The following is a 6,010-nucleotide window of genomic DNA, read 5'->3' as shown; positions in this document are numbered from 1 at the left end:
ACCATGGGTCTAAGGTACTGACTTGAATGATGGTACCGTGCTAATGATATTGATTTACCATGTGTCAAAAATGTTTGACTTGATTATGGTATTATGTTGATGTTATCGATGTACCATGTGTCACAATTGTTGGCTTGATTACAGTAACTTGTTTTACCATGTGTTACTAGTTTTGACTTGATTATGGTGATGATTTGTAATAATCTTTTATTAGAAAAATTTGTCAACATAAGAACATCTGGATAGTTATTATGAATACCTCCCTAGCTAAGAGGGAGTGTTGAATTTTTGTAGCTATGGTCGATCTTCATATTTATTATTTTAATCATTGATGTATTTGTAAAGCATGGTCTTCATGATATTTTCAAATATATATATTTGATATGTTCTTCATGCCAGTTTTGAAAAAAAGAAAATTTGAATTTTGAAAAATTTAATTTTGGCTCCAAAATAGCCAGGTAGACCCTCCTAGTCAAGTCAACCTAGCTTCTAGAGACACCTATTCAGCCTATCAAGACACTATATATAGACATCATTCGACCTCCATCCAAATGAAATACAAATATGTTTTATTTAAGCAACTTCAAACTTATTCAGGCAAAAAAATGAGTCAACATTTTGAGGCATAATATTTTGCTCAGCCATGCAAAGGAGACAAGAAAGAAGGACGAGTTCAAGGAAAAATCTCTAACTCAAGTGCAGACTAAACTTTTGAGACGACACCTTACCTATCTCTATGAAAAATCAAATTTCTAAGGAAAGACTCTAAGACAAAAAAAGGTTGAGTTTCTGAGATATAATGGAATTGCATGACCGATTTCTATGAATGAAGGAGGACAAAATTCTACCCTAGCTAGGTAGACCAAAGCGATTTTCTTAGGCAGAATTATGACTTGACTAGGAGGTAGTGGACTAGGTTTGAGCTAGCTACTTTGTTGGTATGGTTGACATTGTATTTCACTGATGTATCTCTATTGAACTTGATGATTTCTCTAAGGAAAAGGTTGTTGGGTATTTCCCCCATGTGAGCTTTCCCAGGGTAAACACTTGTGTTTTTTGTGTGTGTGGTTGTCTCTTCATGATCCTATTGTCATATATCTTATTTTGTTAATTTCTTCTGTGCAATTGCTTAATATTGAAATAATGGGTAAGAATGTGAAAAATATTTAAATCATTTGAAATAATTATCAGTATAGAAGACACTATAAAAACTCAACACTTTTGATTATGATTAACAAGTAAAGAAATTCAAATCTTACATATGTGATTGACTTGAACTTTTCTATTCCTCATCCCTCTCACATTATTGATCTTGAACAAGTATGATATAAAACATAGATGAAGTCTTTCAAACCTGATGCAACATACTTATCTCTCATTTTCTAATATGGTATGGCTTTGGATTAGTTTTAACGAGAGGACTATATTTATTCACTATTAGAAAGACCCTTGGGTTTTTCTAGTGTAACTTAATTTTGTTTTATCATCTTTGGGATTCATTGGATCCATTTTCAAATCAATCTTTTTGTTATCCTAAACATATAACAAATGGGATTTGATCACATTTTTTTCTTTCTTGAAAATGATGTTTTAATTAATAGAAAATATTAATAACTTGCGAACAAATTATTTTTCCTAGCCCTAAAATAGCTTGGGGAGAATGAATACTCTTAGGAGATACAGAGGAGATCCATTTAGTTAAATAACACTGACCCTTGTGAAAACCATAATATATAATATGCACAAAAATGGTTAGACTTTTTGCTTTGTGGTAATAGGGTCAATCCCCAATGCTATAGGAGCTCCCCAAATGGTTGAGATCCAGTTGTACTTTGTTTTCTTAAAACCAATTGAGTAGAAACACCATTGAAAATGACATTGTTAAGTGTTCCCAGATGCATTATAGAATTTCAATCTCCTTCATGCATGATATGACCCAATAACAATAATTCAACAATGAATTATATATGTAATTACAATTCATTCCTGAGACTGAGATGTGTCATTTCGCGGGAGAGATATTATTTATGTAATTATGCTTTGGGAGAACACACTCCTATTATATATGTTGTGGTTGTTGCAACCTTTTGGATTGTGACCAATCGTGATTCACTGGTTTAACTTTGTTGAGATCAATACCTTACCAAAATGACCAATGCCATTATATATGAGTTAGCGGTTGGATTGCATTTGACATTATATATGAGTTAGTGGTTGCACATGATTATCTCTTTTCCAGTGATTTCCTGAGAGCGTTTCATGTATTTTCCTTCCTCACCCGATGCGGGATGAGCCATCCTTCCTTTTATTCCTTTCTTTCACCTTACAATGACTTTATTGAGAGAGTGATAATCTCATGCTCATGTTACAGAGAGAGCCTTAGGTCAGATCATCTCATCGTATCATTCTATTACTGGGATCATTCTCTTACTAGGACTGGGAGAATCTAAATTATGTTTTCCTTTACCTTACCATTAGCATTTGATGGTAGAGAAGGATACTTGTGGTCGTGCTAACATTTGGTAACTGGGCTAGTGAGAACACAACCTTCAACTAAGACATTATATAACCTCACCTCACTTATAGTTAGGTAAGCTCCTTTCCCTTTGAAGAACTCCTTCCCTTCTGAGAGGCATGCTTCTGCAACCTCACCTAACTTACCCACATCCAACACCGCCAGTCTCAATACCTTACCTTACCTGCACCTCACTCATATATGTTTGTTACCTGCACCTAACTATATAAGTATTTTTTCACTCGTCATGGGTGAGAATCTCATCAGATACTTGTCTGTCCAACTAATATCATGTTCCTTCTCGTGAGAATCTCATGTTGTTGTTATATGAGTCACTAGTTCATCGTAGCTACTGCTCACGATTACCCAATTTAATATATGACTAATACGATGACCAAATGTTCATGCTTGAGAGTGGTGATCCTCAGTTAAGGTAAGTCCAACATGTGTTTACCACACCTTCCTTTTAGAGATAGTAGGACCCTTTAGAGTTGGATGAGTTTGCCACACCTTCTTTTTACAAATAGACCCTCCTTTTAGAGAGAGTAGGAATTCTTTTTGACTGAAGGAAGGATTGCGTACTCAAGGTTAGGAGGGTGAAAAAGTCAGAGCCCAGACACATGAATGTTTTTAAGCTACTTGAAAATAAAACAAATTGTTTTTTAATTTTTTCTTCTTACCTATCATCAAGGGTAGGGGACCTGAAATAGAGATGGCTTTGGTGGTAAACTGGATATTGATAAGGTAACCTTGTCAGGAGTAGCTAGTAATGTCACTACTGAATGGGTGAAGCCCAACATCTTTGCGAAATGAGGTCCTTCCAAAAGCATAAGAACAGTAGAAGTGGAACACTTGTTCCAACCCATTAGGGAGCAGTGGGTTCTTTATCCTTCTATTCTTAATAAACTGGCCCGACCGAGAAGAAAGAGCTTTAGATTCGCCTTCCTAGCTGTAATAGAATAGGAAAAAAATAAAAGAGAAACTTAGGTCGAGAAGTCTAGGCAAATTTGTACCCCCTTTGGAAGTCAAGTGTGGGAAAATGGAGGAAGATGTCGGCCCCATCTTCTCTTCCTATCAAGGAGTGTTTAGGTAGCCCAATCCCTAAGGGAAGGAAGCAATCTCTACCAACTAGTGGTGATTGCAAACAAGTTTCCCTCCCCAGGGAATGGATATTGAAAGAGGTTCTATAGTTGAAGCATCAAACTCTCATATGATATTTCAAAAAAAAAAAACTAGCACTAAAGGCAATGGCATCTTGGACTCGTAAAGATTGGTTCAACACTGCAAATGGAAAGGTACACATTTATCCATATGGGAGGCGGGAATGGAATATTAATAACGTGAACACACCTTAGGCCAATATCCACCATAAGTCTTTTACCTATTCCCGTTATTTCTACCAAAACAGAACGAAGGATAAGCACTCCAATAAGGCTTTAGGGAGTACTAGAGTATATATCCTTCTATCCTTAATACACTTGGCCCCGTTGGGAAGAAAGAGCTTTGGATTCACCTTCCCAGCCTTAATAGGAGAGTAAACAAATAGAAGAGAAACTTAGGTCCATAAGTATAGGCAAATTCATACCCCTCTGGAACTCGAGTGTGGGAAAATGGAGGAAGATGTGGGCCCCATTGAATGTTTGTGTGATGGGTTACCTTGTTGCCTACGTGTGGGGGCCAATAAGTCTTTTTATACCTTAAATCCAAGTTCACTAATCTATTTTTGGCTAGGTAGGATCAATGCTAGTCTCTAGGGTCTTCAAATTAGTTGCTGCTTGTTATGACCACCAAGCTCTATGTTAAGCTCAACAATGTTTCCACCACCTTCATCGTCAATTATTCAAAATAGGCACTCATATCCAATATGGTCATGCTCAAAGATTTATGAGCATAGGTGTTTAAATAATGGAAGACCAATCATTTTCCTTGCATAATGAAAGCTGGTGAAAAAGATAGTGAACATGCAATAAATTGAACACATCTTGAAGATGATACAAAATTTTATGGTTAAGTGGAAACCTTACATTCACAACTAGATACAGATATCCATGAATACATACTCCATGATCAATTTGACCTGAATGCAAGGGTTGAATCATTAGTACATTGAGTAATTTTGCTGCTATCTATGGTGATTTTGTGGTTGCTTTTCTAGTTCTGCAAATTAGCCATGTTAATACATACATACATATTAACATCGAAGGTATATATACATATAAGAGGAAGACCCATTCTCATGGACGAATGCATATTCAATTGGATGTAGTAATATTGTGGAGGTGCAACCAGGTACCCAACAATGTTGCATATAACTTGTGCCCATGCCATATGGCTGCATAAAACCTTCTCGAGGAAGAGCATGACCTATAAAACTACCAATAATCTAAATGGGCATGATACAAGGCTCCATTCAGGCTTTTTAAGGGTGGTAAGGGCTAAACAGAAATTCCATACACCACTCCTAAACAATGCCAACAATTTTCAAACATAATGCTCAATTGAAAGATTGAAACTTAGCTACTCACCAATGGAAAGTAATAACATCATAATCATAACCATTAATTCCTTTTAAGTAGAGTATGGTATGATTTGGGTTATTCAAACATTAGGCTTATGATTTTTAATCCCCACAATCCACTCTAAGGATAAAAAGAGAGTAGAATTATGTGTATAACCCAATAATTAGAGACAACGACGACTCTAAGGATAAAATAATGCGATCTAGGTTTATAATTCTTTGCATTGTAACTGGTGAGAAAATAAAATTTGGGACGAATTTAATGGATGCCGTATAATATGTACCTCATTCCCTGATGGAGTTCATACCCAACGTCGTGAACTTGCTCTACAATATTTTCGATTTCAAGAGCCAGCACATTATCATCTTGCCTCCTTGCGGTACCAGAGCACACAGTGTGAATCAAAACCCCACAACTGGGAACCATTTCTATGGTTCTTACACTAATACATCATGAGATGAGGGTGAGTTGTGTTGTAGAAGCGTGAGAACAAAAAAGTGCAAGAATGATGGTATTATAATATTATTACAAACTTTGTTGTCCTCTCCAAAATATCACTGAATTGATTTATAAACATCTCTCAGGCCAGAAACCCAAAATTCTGCAAAAATATATGGTGGGGGTCTAGGTGGATAAAATATAAACGTCGAGCAAAGATTTCTACTACTCACGGCTTCAATCTTTAATTAGCGTCTGCATGTCGAGACAACATGCAATGCTCTATACCCCATTTACTTGACATTGCCTTCAATAGATCTTTAAAATGGAAGAAGAGTTAAGCCCTTCATGATGATTTAATAACGCCTCACAAATAATCTATAATAATTCTTATAATCGTGCCAAAAAGATTAGCCACAAGTTCCAAAAGCTGGTAGTGAAAAAATATATATGATCAGTTTTGGAACCCATGACGTCAAATATTGGATTTCTCTTTCAAATAAAAACCATTTAAATGCATAAATTTATGCATACTTTA

The sequence above is a fragment of the Pinus tabuliformis genome, chromosome 4_1 (assembly GCF_031772625.1).
Source record: "Pinus tabuliformis cultivar Carrire ecotype Pingquan chromosome 4_1, CPIR1, whole genome shotgun sequence".
Taxonomy (NCBI): domain Eukaryota; kingdom Viridiplantae; phylum Streptophyta; class Pinopsida; order Pinales; family Pinaceae; genus Pinus; species Pinus tabuliformis.
This window is presented reverse-complemented; position numbering follows the sequence as displayed.